The following is a 16,457-nucleotide window of genomic DNA, read 5'->3' on the forward strand; positions in this document are numbered from 1 at the left end:
GATCAAGCAATGTCACCTTGATAGTTAACCAAACCCAGCACCTGTCTAACCATCTAGCTGACGGTGATGACAAGATAGATACAACTATCATGTCTGCAGCATAAGGACAGGGGGAAACAGCTGGCCTGGCTCTGTCCAAAGTTAACAAAATCTGCCTACCAGCACCTCTAAAGCTCAGTAATAGACACATTGTATGTTGTTTGTTTAACCCGTACAAAAAACGAAGTGTAAAAATGACAATTCAGCGTTTTATAGGGGGTAGAGCACAGGATTATTTTTTGACCAGGACCATTCATTTCCTGGAGTGTCCGCTAGTAGCCTGGCAACAGGTCCTGGCCATGAAATAGTCTGGCACATTACCCCATATAAACTACAAATTGTCGTTTATATACTTCAGTTTTTGTCTGGGTTATTAGTATGGAGAATTAGTTTAAGGCTGCAGCAATAGTATGTACAGCATTTACTTTTAGATACAGTAATGTGAAAACAAACTAGCATTGTCAGACTCAAACGGGCTAGTTTGTCAATTGTTCAGTGGACGTCCAAGATGGCACCAGCTATAGTTACTGGGAGATTACAGTTCAACGTCTTAAATGCAGCTATGTCACATAGGGTCATGTTGCATCAACAAACGCTCAAACGCACCCTACTGACAGAAGAAGCCTAGTCAAGGTATGTTAGCCGGGATAGGATCAAATGCGATCAAATCGCTGCTTGGAGTATTGACGCTAGGAGGTAGGACAGTGTTTTGATGCATCAAGATGTCGTGGGCTTACATAGCTATCAACAACAAAAACAGGAAGCACATGATTACCTTGAACACGTCTACAGCACACTGCATGTGGAGTTTCATGAGTCTTAATGGAACTCCCATTTATAAACTGCATCAGGTAGCAAGATGTTTTGCACACAGCCTCATTTAAACTGTTGAGTTGCAATGCTGCAAGTTCAAACCATCTGAACTTTAACCTTTAACTTGACACTGACATCACAGCTCCAGTCTCTGCTTTCTGGAAGTTTCAAGAGATGATGGCACTGAATGTAAAGTCAACATATCAGATTCCCCTTACTGGGAACTGAACACACTAGGAGACTAGATTGTATAATGTTGATATTCTGTTCTTCACCTCAATATTTGTGTGCTTCCTCTCCACATTACCCGCTTACTTTGCAGATGTTATAAAAAATCTTCCCCAGAATAGGTCAGAAGCCTCTCAGAAGCAGAATTTTTGGACCAGTTCTTATTCTTTAAACCAAGTTCACAGCAGCTGCATCAAGATTCTACAAAAAAGTGAGATTGCCAGGAAAGATGGGTGTGTGCTGCTGACTTTGTTGCAAAAAAGCTGTGATTGCAAGGTCCTGAAAATAAACCTCAAACATTTTTGAAGCCAGAAGAGAGGTGAGGAAAACAGATTTTGGTTCAGAGTGGAATGAATCGCAGATTGTATTTTACGCTAAGGCATAGAAAGCTCTTCTTCCCTCTATTTTCCTATCATCCTCTCTTTCTATCTCTTTCCTCTTTGTCTCTCCCTCACACAAACAAACACACACACACACACACCTACATCCGCATCTGTGGCATAATTGTCTTAAGTGCAGATGTTCTCTTCAGAGGTGCATTAACTGGTAATGCCTGCTTCTGAGGATCCCTGGGTGCCTGATATCCAGAGAGCAGACAGAGAGAGCACCCAGCAGTGTCGCACAGCTCACAAACAGCAAGGGATTTACACAAACACACACACACACACACACACACACACACACACACACACACACACACAGCAACAAAAACAGGAAGCACACGATTAGAATGAGCTCTGAGAGACTGAAAGCGTTTCTTCTTCGACAGGGCGCGTTTAAAGCCTTGTTGTTTTCGCCCGCAGCTACAGCCAGCTCAGATGATGTTGAGTTCCTTACAGAGGGTGTACTAGGCTGCTTTGGCTGCATGTTAATGTAGACTACAAATATCTAAAAAAACAAAAAAAAAAAAACCCAAAAAAAACATGCAAGCTCATTCTCGTCGGGTAGAGTTTAATGCCAGCTTTGGTTAAATCAGCTAATTTTGCTGTTGTGTTCAGAAACCAAGGAATGTAGCTTTACTATACATCAGAAAAGGAGCATCATTTTAATTTGATGATATATATTTATACTTGTGAGTTACCAAAACAGCATGCTTTTTTCCACTATTGTTTCTGATAGTGTTTTCAAGGGTTTGATAGCACCTGAAACATGTTGTTGTTCTATCTCTACCCATTTTTAGTAACATGTTGCCCAATTACAACTAAACCAAGGTTTGAAAACATGGCCTCAAACAAAGCCTGTTATTGGGCAAGATAAAAAGAAAAAGATAATCCCAACACGAGGAACAAATGGCATTCAGATTAGAGGAACCCGAGAAGTTACGTATTACGCTGGGATTCAGGCTGAAAAACAGCCCTGCGTTAAAACAGTGCAGGGGGCTGTGTTGGTGGGGGTGTTTTGTTTAAGGTAATGGTGAGACAATGAAATTTCAGGAGATTCAGGAAATCCATTTGGAGTATGATTAATGAGTTTAAAGGCATATCAGACACCAAAACACTGCACAATGGTCTGGAAAGTTATAATGATGGCAACTATTTTGTCTTTCGTCACAACGATCTCGAGGAAAACAGTAAAAATACGGCGTTCATGTTACACAGTAATCTGCCAGGAACGCATGCTGGCATGTATTCGATTGGCCAACGCAATGCCTTGCCGAATGACGTCATTTTGCGTCGCAGCAAAAGTTAAAGCATGGTTCGACATTTTTGCCGGAGCCCCCTGCGTTGGCAACCCGGCTGGGTGGCCAGACTGACTGCATTCAAATGAATGAGAGGGATGCCATTTATCATGCAGGGCTACGTTTGCTCTGAACGTGGCTTAAAACTATTGTCAGGAAAACAATGTTTGTCAGGGCCTGATGGACCATTGAGGAAATTATTTATGTGTTTTCTCACATCTGCCACATCTATAGTTAAGGTTTATTACGTGCAACAACAAAAACTACTTAGTTAGGAATAGGGAAGTATCGTGGCCATGGTTTAAAGAAACCAACGGTGAGTGTTGGTAGGAGACAGAATGCATACAGCAGTCTCTGGTGTCAAAGTTGGACGCTTTGTACACCTAACTGTTCACCCCGACCTCCACCCAAAGAGGTTTTGCAACACTATAACAATGTCTCACTACTTCTTCTTAGAAAGGAAAAGCATTATTTGCAGGGCCACAAGAGAATATACGTTGTTTTGACCAACTGACCAATGCCATCGTTTCTCTGGTGAGACTTTTATGAATGAAACACCAGTAAAACTACAACTGTAGTGATTAACTCACGTACAGTATTTGCACTGAATCTGCATTAGTGTTGATTCTGGCCACAATGTGGCTAAAACACACACATTTGTACCTACAGTAAACACATACACACACACACACACACTCTGTCTTGGGAGACCAAACTGAGTTCAGTGACACTCACGCCCAGTGCCCCATCAGGTCAATACTCTTTCATCTTAGGAAAAAACGGCAGACTATGCCTTAATTAAAGAAGTGGCTGGCCACTGAGTTGTCCATCAGAGGCATCAGAAGAGAGAGAGAGAGTAAGAGAGAGGGAGAGAGAGCAGGGACTTTCATCCTCTGGCTTCAAACACTCTGCTGAAAATTGAGTTTTTAGCCACTCCGGCGCTAACGTAGCGGACAGCCCTCAGCGCGTGACGACTCGCACCCTGCGGCGTCAGCGGGGAGCCTGCTCAAAAGCACCGCACACGCACACACACACACAATGAGACAAAAATGAGGAAAATCAGACTGCACAAAAACACACATTATGCACACACACACACACACACACACGAGAGGAGGAACTAAGTAGTCAGTATGGAAGCTCCAGGAGCATAATGACTGCTTCTGAGAGAGAGAGACATGCAAAAGAGCAGAACATTTCTCTCTGAAAACTGGACTCTTTTATGTAACAGCTCTTTATAGAGCTATACACTAAAGCAACAAAGTGTGTGTGTGTGTGTGTGTGTGTGTGTGTGTGTGTGTGTGTGTGTGTGCAAGTGAGAAAGGATGCAGTTAACTTTGGAGTGCTCTGAGTCATCTTTCCACATTGACGGCACGACATTCGTACCTGTCTCTTAAAAAGTATGTTAGTGTAATGCATTTGTGCATGGGCGTGTGTGTCTGGGTGCTTACCTTGAAACAGATATCCTGAGAACACCTACGTAAACTCTCATCTGTACTAAGGTGACAAATGAAATAGCGTCAGAGCAAGAGAGTTGAAGATAAATGGCACAACCCCGGCGTGGAGCAATTAAACCTCTTTCTATGCCCACATTATTCACTTCCTCCTCCTCCCCATTCCTCCCTGCTCCTCTCTCCAGGGGGTCCCAGCCTCACTTTGTTTGTTTTAATTATTTTTCCGTATGCAAATGTGCCATTCCTTCATAATTGCTGCATGAGCTTCTTGTCTCTGATTTGGAGGAGAATGGGGGAAAGTTTAGGGGAGACAAGAAAGAGCAGTGGTTATTGATTCCAGGGGAGCCATCTTTGGAGATGTCATCAACAAGTAGCGGTAAGGTAATCAATCGTTCATGTACATCACACCGCCTCCCCCTTCCTCCATGTACTAGCAGCGTGAGAAGTGTTAATGCTACCTTGAGACATCAATCAAACACTGTGAGACGGGCGGGGAAGTGGTAGGAAGCAGAGACGAGAGCGAGAGGAAGGAGGGAAGGGGAGGCAGAGGAAGAGAAATACGGGCAAAACAAGGAGAGAAGAAGAAAGAAATATGTCAAAGGAGTGCAAAATAGAAGGGAAGAGGCAGGTTGAAAGAAAAGACAAAGCTGTTGATTACTTTTTGACACTGAACATTTTCAAAACTAAAAACATGGCTATTGACTTCAGAAAAAAATAAATAAAATAAAATTGCTCCCACCTCCTCGGATCATTGCTAAAGGGCAAGGGGTGGAAAGTGAAAGAGTTAGAAGTACCTTGGTACTAAAGTTGACAAGAACTTGACCTTTGACATAAACACTGAAGCAATAGGGCAACAAAGACTGTATTTTCTGCAGAGGTTAAGTGTTTTTAACATTAACAGGATCCATCACATCAGTCCTGACCTTCTCAGTGATTGGTTAGTATGGGAATCTGAGAACCCATTTACACCTGGTATTAACATGTGATCTGTATCTGGATATTTTATCTAAACGCTTGTTTTTGCAAGGTGAAAATTCATCTTGTACGCATTGCATTCGAATGTCAGCCAGGTGTAAATTACATCTGTACAATTTGGGAACATTCCACTCAACATGTTTAAATGCTGAAACGTCTCCTCTTTCTTCTATCTCAAGCACAATGTCCTCCAAACTTAACAACAAAATACGCTGTTTGTCCATCTGGAGAGACATACAGAAGCGTTTTCGGATCCGACGGCCCTATCAGCAGAACGGCATCTTTTGTCCGTGCTTTCCAAAACCGTTACAAATCACTGTTGAAAAATAAATCTGTTTTATGATATGACAACTGTATTGTCAAGGTTTGATTAGGTTTAGGCACAAAAACGACTTGATTAGGTTTAGGGAAAGATCATGGTTAGGGTTAAAATCACTACTCATTTAGGGTTAGGACACTATTGTCATCATGGTTACAATAATAACCATGTGGTAAGGTAAAAAAAAAAAGTTGACTGTTGGTTGGAAACAGGAAACGAACAGAAAGTCTCCTGTGTTAAAGTCAGGCGTTTTGTTGACCCATCCATCCACCCCAACCTAAACATATTTAGTTTTGGGGCACTTGCTGAAACGATTGATGCTGTTGTTCTTCTTGGGAGGACAGTCTCCTCAAGCAGGTCCCACAAAAAGCTACAGATGGCTGCCTCCTGGGCAAAGGAAAAATAAGTAGAGCCCATACAGCAGTATTGCTTCCCTTGACCTGGGACACGGCATGTTTGTTGAAAAATCCATCAATGTTAAGGTGAGCCGCTGCCAGAGTTTTCAACTGTTCTAGCTGACAAATCACACAGAAAGCAAAATCTGTCTCAGAGAATCTGGACATTCCTCCCCTCTGGACAAAGACAGGCTTAAGAAAAACAAATGTAACCACATCAAATTTGCATTTATACTGTGTGCAGAAAACACACTTAATTTATAGCATAAAGTGCCACTTGGTTTCAGTGCGCAGCCATGCATTTTATCTCCTCCTTATTCTTATTTGATTCAGGCTTTTGTAACATGGACTGTATTGTTTTTGAACTGTGCGCAATGTATAATTGTCATATGTTTTAATGTCCTCTATTGTTTTATTGTGTTTTCATTGTTTTTATGTTGCCTTGCTGCAAAAAGAATTTCCTCTTTTGTGACAATAAACATCTGAACTGAACATTTGATGGTGGTGGTTGTAATTTGGGGTGACACAGTGGCTGTGTAGCGGACGTTACATCCAAAAAATGTCTTCTGCTGTCTTCTTCCAGCAGATTTGTGTTCTAATTTAATGTACATGTAACATAAACCTAAAGGATGCTTTATGGCCTCTCTGTTAAGCCAAAAGAAAAAGAAAAATCCTCTGTCAGAGCAAGCAGCAGGAATTATGGGAAATGTGGTTTTAAATTAAACAAAGACAATAACTAATACCGCTGGTGTGAGATAGAGGCTACTAATCATCTTGACTGTGGCCTCATCTATTCAGGATAATTATCTCAAGGTATAACAGTTAATTAGACAGTGATATATTGATGTTTGAATATATGCACACGGTACCTTTAATAAACATGAAACATCACAGCAAGACCAAGGAAAAAACTGAAAAATTCCTTTTTGCATCATTGACAACAACAAAAATAAATAGGCCAAACACTAACCTAACTTACTTAAAAATACAATATCACATTTTTGTAAGAAAAATGTAAGAATGAAAAAAAAGGAAGATGGGCAGGAAAGTGACAGAAAGTGCAGCAAGTTAGAAAAACAAATCAAAAAATACATTTTTGAAACTGTATCCCCTTTTTTGCATAAATAAATCAGTCAATTTTTGCTATCCCAAAGTAGTCGAATAGATGTTCTGGGGCAGGTGTGTGTGTGTGTGTGTGTTGGAATGGGGAAACTGATGCTGCAGAGCCTTAATGAGGTATCCTATAAAAAAACAGGAAAGGATAGAGACAAATATTGAGAGGGAGACATGAAGATTTGGAGGGAAAGACGGGAGGGAGGGGAAGAGTTACAGTGAGTTGGCTGTGTGCTCAAAGACAAGAGAACAAACCCCTCAAAGTCATTCGGCTAATCCATCTCGACAACACTGAAGCCTCATCAAATCGACCCCTCCCTCAGCTGTGCACACAAACACACACATATACACACATTTCACTCCTTTCCTGACAGCCTCCCCCCAACACCACCACCAGCAGCTCCTCTCCGACGCTGAAAGGAGAGAGGGATGAAACGAACAGGAGGTAGAGGAATGATGAGGAAGGTCAGGAGGGATAAAGGAGGGATAAAGGAGCGAGGAAGGGAAGGAAAGAACAGCTGAGGTTCACCCCGTGGGCGATGCGGCAGCGTGGACGGTGGGTGCCTGAACGCATCACCCACCCCACCTGACTACTACAATAACTAGCAACCCCCTACGACTGATGGCTTCACTAACTGACCACCCACGTCTCACGTTTTCCAGCCCAACGCATCTCAGGGAGAAGAAAAATGGGGAATCCTCTCTCTCTGAAACAGGTCCTTACAAGAAAACCTAACCAACCCTCACTGCAATTTTCTAGCTTAAATTAAAAGATGACAGTTCTCAGGTGCTCTGCCAGATTCATGACCTAGCAGAAGGAGGTGAAGGCGATTTCAAGCCACAATATGCAGCTTTTCGCCTGGAGCCAGTGAGGTGTTTTTACTGGGCCTACCTTCCTTCCTCCCCCTCATTTGGTCGAGTTCCCGCCCCAACGCTTGTCACTCAACTTGATGAGCTGTCAACCTTGAATCGGTGTCCAGCCTGAGGCTGAGGCAACAGGCGATTGCAGCCAATCTGCAATTAAATGTAAACAAAAATATGAGTATATGAGTTCACCTTTCTTTTGAATGGTTCAGTGCTGCATTTTAAATAAATGTGCTGATGTTTTTGCATTTTTCTTGACATTACTGATGACTATTTTCTAAAAATTATTACAGCCTTTTGGTATTTTTTATATCTTCCAGGCAGCAGTTGGTTTTCATACATCTTATCATAATATGAAGAGATCTGCAGTGACTCAAAAAAGACACCAAAATAAAAGCCGCATTTTGTAGCTTTAAAGCAAGACTATGTAAGTTTTGAAAGAAGAGATAACACATTCTTCCTGATACAAATGAAAAGCTGAAAGCATAAGCAATTAAATACACTCTTGCTCAATTCAGTACTCTTAGCGGTTTTGCTGCTACAGCCTCACTTGCTCTACTATGACCAGTAGCTTATGGTGGCTACAGTTAGCTAATATTGGCAAACTTTAGCTGGATGACATTCAGTTTGCTGACTTTATGACTGGTCTATCTGTGCTTCTGCTACACTACAAGTTAGCATATACCATTATCCTGCAAGTAGCACTTTTAGATATTTAGAAAAAGTTATATATCTCACTTTAAAGCAGTAGCAAGTATTTTAAACTCACCCATTCTTTGAAGAAATATTATCTTGGGTTAATATAATTGAGGGAAATAATGTTAAAATCTAATCAGCACTGATAAAGCTATTTATCTGGTATTATCTTAAGAGTATTATATATTAAGATTTAAGGTACCTGATGATGATTTTCTTTTCAGCAGAATACAAAGAACGAAATGCCAAGCTACACACTTGACGAATCACCATATTTGCAGTAGTTTTAGGGAGACAACATGTGGAAAGTTAGAAATTGCAGCTTTAACCTGATTTAAATGTAACAGTTCAAAAGTAATTTCATAAGTATGCATGGATCCTTTATATTATTATTAACCTGTGTTTCAAAGAACTGTATTATAGTGCAGAAGATTTTCACCCAGCCAAAACTCCACCGCAAAAGTTACATTAGAAAGACAATCTCATTAATTATTATTGATATACCACCTGTATATCAACTTCATGGGACCTCTGTGTTTCATACACAAGACATGAATGCAAATACTACATACACATGAGTCATAAGCAGGTTAAATGATATTGCTTTGTACAAAAGTCAGGAAAATGTGATTACTAGTGCTGTTTGTTGCCCTTTAACTTCAGAAGTGAAGAATGTCTGTTGGAGTCGGTGCACATACGTACATTTTACTCCTCATTCAACTATAAGATTAAAATGGCAATAAGTGAGAGCTTTTTACAGTCTGGGAGGAAAAGCTGTGCTTCCAAATGTTGGTTAGTCTAAGGGTTTTTTTTCTCCAAATCCTTGCTTGGCTTCTGATATTTGTGATACTTTCTTAATTCCTGCTAAATGTAGCCTATTTATTATATATTTTGAAAAGAAATGCAGAAAATAGGCAGTCACAGACTTAATGAACAGGTTTACACATTATTAATGGTTGTTGATCAAAATCACCATGGCAACCAGAAAGCAGCAGGCCATTGCACATTCAGCCAACTGGTTTTTCTGTCACTCTTCCTCCCCCCAGCAGCAGCATCCCTCCTAAGAACTCAAATGGTGAAGCGCCGCCAGAAAAGTCCATTTTTCCTGTCCGACACTGGATTGGCTGCCCGTGGAGAGGGGGATTGTGGGAAGGCAGGGCGCTGAGGCTCTGATGTTGTGTGGCCGTTGGCCTTCGTTCAGATGCTCTGCCCCCAGAACCGATGGCATTACTAAAGATTACTGCGCCATGCTTGGCAGCAGTGTGTGTGTTTTATTGTGTGTTTCTCCCATGTTGAGTGTGTTTATATGTGTGTGTGTGCGCTATGGGAGACTGTGTGCGCGTTTGTGCATGTGCAATCATTTATATGGCTGGATGTACATGTGAGTGGACCTGTGTGTGTGTGTGTGTGTGTGTGAATTTTCCAGCCTGTATGTGTCCCCTCTGGACAGCTGGCGTGCCAAAGCCTGTTGAGCTGTTTGTCACACTTCTCTCACTCAGGAGAGCTCAAACGGTGTGTAGAGGCCTTTCACGGCTGACATGCTGGAGGCTGTACTGACATACACACAGACAGATACACTTTCTTGCTTTTTTTTTTTTTTAATTTTAAGCAGCAATTCTCACGCTGGAAAAATTATCAGGGCATTTGACTCTTTCTGTTCTGATGATCCAGACATCAAAGTTTATTCTGTAGCAGACGATTAAACAAGTTGTAAACAAACCTCCAGTTTAGCCAAATACTCAACATTGCTTAATCAGACGTGAAACCAAAAGTGAACAAACTCAGAGCTGTTTTTTATGTCTTTTAGAAAAAAAATAAGTCCTAAGTCACTCAAGATACAGTAAGTCTCAAGTTTTTAAGGGCAAATCCATGTCAAGTTACAAGTCTTATTGCTGACCATTAAAATGACACAGCATTTGAACATTTTCCTTTCAAAGTTGTAAATAGTCTTTTTTGTAACTGAGACCTTTTTACTGTATAGGCCTAAGAAATGATCAACGTGTGCAAGGTCTGCCTGATGCTGTCTTATTTTTTATTTATTTACTTTTTTTTTTTTTTACCAGGTTAACACTTGAGACTTGAAAGTTTTTGCCTCAAAGTATCAAACCAATTCAAGTTTTTAAGGAATCAAATCTCACATAAGTCAAGCCTCAAGTCATTATTGCGACTTAAGTCTGCCTCAAGTTTAAAGTCTACTGAAATATTATTAATAATGCTTTACTGCATAGGAAAAGTGTAGGTAGGTCCTGGAAGTCAGTCTGCAAGGTGGATGGATGGATATATATATATATATATATATATATATATACACAGTATATAGCCTGATCATCTGACTGATTGTGTTCTTAGACTCTGACGATGTTGCAGCTTCCTCAGATCTTTATGTCACACAAATAGGAATGATAAAAAGTCAGAAATGGGTAAAAAAAAAAAATAAGACCCAAGTTGTTAAAAGAAAGATTGTTCCTTTCAATGTTATTGTATTTTCTTACTAAGCTGGATGTCAGTGTTGGGATTCTCTCCATGTTCTTGCTACTATTTTCTGTTCACAAAGCTGCGGTAGAGTGTGAGCTACATCCCTTTAAATGTGACTGTACTTGTAGAAGCAAACACTGTAGTTGACATTTTACTGAAATCTTGCTGCAGCGTTCAGAAAAGTGACACACTGCTCTCTTTCCAGATGTCAGAATATATGAGAAGCAGTCTGGCAAGTAGTAGTTTAGTATGTCTGCTCAGTTGTAGTCAGGGCTGTAATGGAGAGAACACCCACCAATGTAAGGGAATACAGCTCACTCACATTTCGGCTGAAATAAAAAATATCATAAAATGATGTAATTAAAGCTAGGGTAGTAATGTATGTCAGATGCATTTTGTGTTATATTTGTATAAATTCTCTTTACATCCCAACAGCAATCAATAAATAAAATGCTCTAAAAAGAAGGAAGGAAAAAATCTGGTATCTGTGGCTGTAGCAGGCCCATCCAATCATTGGCTGGCCTACCATCCTACCTGCCTACCTGCCTGTGCACTCTCTGTCTGTGCACTCTCTGCCTGTGCACTCTCTGCCTGTGCACTCTCTGTCTGTGCACTCTCTGCCTGTGCACTCTCTGCCTGTGCACTCTCTGCCTGTGCACTCTCTGCCTGTGCACTCTCTGCCTGTGCAATCATTGCACATGAAAATGTGTTTTGGGGGAGTGGCTTTGGAGGGAGGCCTGAAGGAGATTTTTCAGTTGGATACTTTTAAAATCTAGCTGTCGCCAGCGTTATTTATTTATTTATTTATTTATATATATATATATATATATATATACACACATACACACACACATAAAATAATTGTGCATACATACTGTGCAGAAATATGCATAGCTGAATGTGTAGAGTGTGTCTGTGTGTTTGTATATGCAGTATTTGTATGTGTGCGAATACATTTCTGCATGAACAATTCTCCAAGTATTAATTTGGAACTGCTAATCCTTTTACATTCCCCTCCCACTCCCTAACGCTGAAAGGCTCTCTGGCTGATGGTACGGCAGACGCACACACACACATACACACCACCTCCAGCTTTACTAACAGTTTTTACTGTATAACAGACCACAAACTGTCATGGTTTGAGAGACCTTCCCTTACCCCACCTCCTACCATACAAATATGACAAAGCTATGTTTTATGGCTCCTTTTGATTGGAATAATTTACAATTCCACGTTAAAACTTGTCTCTTTTCTTATTTGAAATGACGTTCTTACTTCTAATGTTCACCTTTATATTATACATTTGTCTCATGAAAGTGATTTTGTTATGGTTACTGTTTGTGTTTTTGCATGCACCACTCAATAGTTACTAAAATTTGACTAAGACTTGTCAGGATCCTCTACCTCAAGGAAGAATATGGATTTAAGTAAAGGACTCAATATTTTCCAAAAGTGTTGGTAGGAATGAAAATGGAGCGAGGGAGGACTGGAGGAAACTGGAGGAAGGGACACAATTAATTAAGCAGGAGTAGTAAAGGAGAAGATCGAATGCACAGGGTGAGGTGGACGGAGAAAGTAAAAAGGGAAAAATTTAGAGAAATAGGAAGGAGGGATGAGAGAGGAATAAAGTCAGGGAAACATATACAGCGAGAGGAGTAAAGGAAGAGAAGATGGAGAGAGATGTTAACTACGACTTCCAAGGTGCATTTTGGAACGGAACATCCAATCACCAAGCTTAAAATGCTACTTTGTGAAGCTAAAGATTATGCTTTTGAGATCACTAATAATACAATCTGCAGTTTAAATCAGTTCCCTTTTGGATTCTGAGTCTTTTGGATGAATTCAGCAACTACAGTGCCTTTTTTTCGATTAAGCTTTTTGAATTCGCTACGGCTCTAATTTGCGCCTCTGACTGGCTTCTTCTCCCTAGCAACAGCAGCCGAGACTCATGGGTATTGTAGTATGCCAAACTAACAGACAAAACATGATTTCTCAGGAACAAAGTTGAAATAATTAAAACTGGTGGCCTATAAAGTCTTTAATTTGTTTCTATGTTACGTAACACAGGTTAAAGAAAATTGAAAAGAACGGGAAGGAAGTACAGTAGAAAGGAAGGAAGGATGATGGAAACCAAGGGCAGCTGAAAGGGAAGGAAGGATGATAGGAGTGAGAGAGGGAGAAATGGAAAGAAGAAAGGAAGAAGGGAGAGAGTGAAAGAGAGACGACGTCCTCACTCTGCCTTCACATCCATAAGCTCCAGAGCAGTAAATTTCTTGCCATTTCATGGCCGTCAGCCGGGGCCAGTAAAACGCTGCCGCCGAGAAGAAAGACCCCGGGGGGCCGAGGTGAGCCTGAAGGACGAGCTGTCCCTCACACACACTTGCTCTTTTCCCCCCACTAACACACAATTTCTCTCCTTCTGCTCGCTCTCCATTCACACACACACACACTCTTTCTCCCCTCTCTCTCTCACACACACACACACACACACACACTTCCTTCCTCCTCTCCTCTCACACCCAATTTCTCTTGTCAATTTGTCTCTTTTTGCTCTTTTACTATCACCCCCCCCCACACACACACACTCACATGCCATCCTTCCTGACGAGGGAGACCCCCTGGTGTCCCTGAGTCCAGAGGCGCCTACATATCCCAGGGAGCCTTGCTGTGGGACTACAAGGGTCACGGCCTAGGAGCCCAAAGTCCCATCCTTCATTTCCTCTCAATACAGAAAGGACGAGCAGGAAATTCCCTGGGAAAAAAGAATCACCAGATCACACAAATCAAGGGCAACTGAGTTAAGATGAGTGTGTGTGTGTGTGTGTGTGTGTGTGTGTGTCCACTATGCAGCTAGAGAAAGAGGAGAAGGAGGGAGTGTGAGAGATAAAGCGTATTAAGGGTGTTTGGGAAGATGAGTGTATGACCCATAAAGATATAAAGAGGCCAGCGGTGTGGGCTTTCCGGAGGCTTTATCCATTAAACTGAGTCCCATGGCTCAGAAATGACAGATAATACACACTCTGACTGGTTGTAACAATTCCTCTGACTGCCTCGACGGCCAGTCGGTCAGCACACATGTAGTGTTAAAACACTGGAGAGAGTCAAAGAGAGAAATTTAGAAAAGTGGGACAGAGAGGGACAAAGAATCTGACACAAATATTAGAAAGCAAGAGAATATTCAGATTAAGCTGTTTACATGGATTAGGACTATTCCATTCATATTTATATGCTAAGGAGCAGAGCCCTTGTGCTACAGTGTATCCCTCAAGTATTTAAACTGCTTGTTGCTATTGTTGCTATCTAATGCTAATTTTGGGATTTAATTTTATGGCAACACGTGAAAGTTTTCAGATAGTAGATAAATAGAGTTTTACTAGAAGGCACAAATATGGTTTAACAGGTACTTCTACAAGGTAAACGGCTCTTCTAATTGATCAAACAGAGGAAGTAAAGTTATGCATCTTTTCATGCACTGAAGCATCATTGGTATGTGTCGTCAAGCGGTTGGGTTGCCATATGTGAGACGAAATGCTGTGAAAGGTGATGAACATCGTGATAGTCCAAATGCTGTTTATATTGTAATGAATTATTCAGATTATCAATCAGAATCAGAATCAGAAATACTTTATTGATCCCCGAAGGGAAACTCTTTGTTACAGCAGCTCGCCTTTACGGTAGTGCACACAGGAGAAAGTACTAGCAAAAAATATAATACAATACACTAGAAAATATATTAAGTACCAGGTGGGTATAAGTATAAAATAAAATAAGTGTGAAGTACCAAGTGGGTTTACCGGTTGATGATGATAATACGGTATAATAATACAATGTAATAATATAAGTAATAAGTAGTAGTGCAGTGGAGTTAATATCGGACTATTTCAGTCCATGTAAAAGGAGAGACTGAGAGGCTGAATGGGCACGAGAAAACTTGGTGGTTAAGAATAAAAAGGGAGGCTTTAATAAATAAGAGTATCAGTACATAAAAAATACACTCTGCACACTTGACCACAATCAACCCAAACCAATAATTAGTCTAATTCCACACCTGTGTAAGTTGAACCCAACACATGCATGTACAAAACAGGTGAATCCAATTCCAAGCACCCACGGATGTGTACTTCAAATTACAAATTCCTTATTTTTCCATTCCAAGAGCACCAGAGGGTGTAAGGAATGACCCAGAGTGTGCTCAGATTGAATACACCTTTTACACAGCAGGTATTTTGACTTGTTACACAGGTGTAACTAATAACATTAATGGATGCACTGCACTGCAATAATTGCTGGACTGGAGTCATCGTTAATGTAACTAGTTCCACCTGTGCTTTCCCTGCTATGAGAAGTCAAAATGTCTGCTGTGATGAAGGTCTAGAATTCATTTGGGAACGATAAACTGCAGAAGAGTGCTCTGGTGCTATTAAGGCAGTCAAGAATCAGGTTGGAGGAATTTATTCAGGGAGGAAAACGACATGCAAAGTACAAGATGAGCAGACTTTTTAAAACCTCACTGGTGTCTTTGAGAAACTGAGAATGTATGAGGAACATGCATCAAAGGAAACATGTTCTTGATGATGTTATTTAAAAAAAGTTTCATGCTGGTGGGGTGGCAGGAAATTTCTTTGTGGGTTTGGCTTCCAAAAATGGGCAGAAACAACAAAAATGACCAATTGGTTGCTTCAATTACCAAAACAAAAATCAATATACTTGTGAGCCCATGTGACTTTTCTGTTTATAATGGCCCAAATACAAAAATGCAACATTTGATTATGTTCAAAGGTGAGCGGTGTGAAAATATCTATTCTTGTTTCCGCAGGACACCAAAGATATGGCCGACCGTTCTACAAACAGATGCAGCACAGGGTGAACAGGTGCCCCACAGGAGGTAGAGGTCCTACAAAGAGATGGAGGTGTGTGTGTGTGTGTGTGTGTGTGTGAGCGCACGCGCCAGCAGGGCAGCAGAGGGCCAGGCTGTCTGAATCCCCTGACAGCCACTTGTCACTCTCCCCTCAGACCATCTGGGCCCTTTTCTCTGTCTTATCTCCACACACACACACACACACACACACACACACACACACACACACTGCACCAATGGGAGCTGGTGGTGACAGTGGTGATGGCGGGGGTTGGGAGGGCAACAGATGCCAGTTTCTCCACGTTTGTATCCCTTCATGCTTTTCACCTCCCCACCTCTCTCCATCTATCTCTGTCTCCTTCTGTCCCTCCCTCCATCCATCCATCCATCCATCCATCCATCCTTTCATGCATCTTTTTCTTCCTCCTTTTTTTCTTCTTCCTTTCTCCTTCTTTTTCTCGTTTTCCTTAGCTTTCTGCCTTCATCCCTCCCTCCTCTCTTTTTCATTCACTCCATCCTCTATCTCTGTCATGTTTGGGCCAGCTGGCAT

General features: G+C 41.2%; 1 long non-coding RNA gene across 6 annotated transcripts in view; it reads right to left on the reverse strand.

The window, feature by feature from the left end:
- Positions 1-16,457, reverse strand: part of LOC122871858 — a 158,733-nt gene that overhangs the window by 12,652 nt on the left and 129,624 nt on the right. For 5 of the 6 annotated variants that reach the window (XR_006376943.1, XR_006376941.1, XR_006376939.1 and 2 more), the window contains one exon: positions 7,907-8,028. The exons of the other annotated variant lie outside the window; for it this stretch is intronic. This is a non-coding gene — a long non-coding RNA (uncharacterized LOC122871858). The remainder of the gene's footprint in view (positions 1-7,906; positions 8,029-16,457) is intronic. 6 annotated transcript variants of the gene reach the window in all.

The sequence above is a fragment of the Siniperca chuatsi genome, linkage group LG24 (genome assembly GCF_020085105.1).
Source record: "Siniperca chuatsi isolate FFG_IHB_CAS linkage group LG24, ASM2008510v1, whole genome shotgun sequence".
NCBI lineage: Eukaryota > Metazoa > Chordata > Actinopteri > Centrarchiformes > Sinipercidae > Siniperca > Siniperca chuatsi.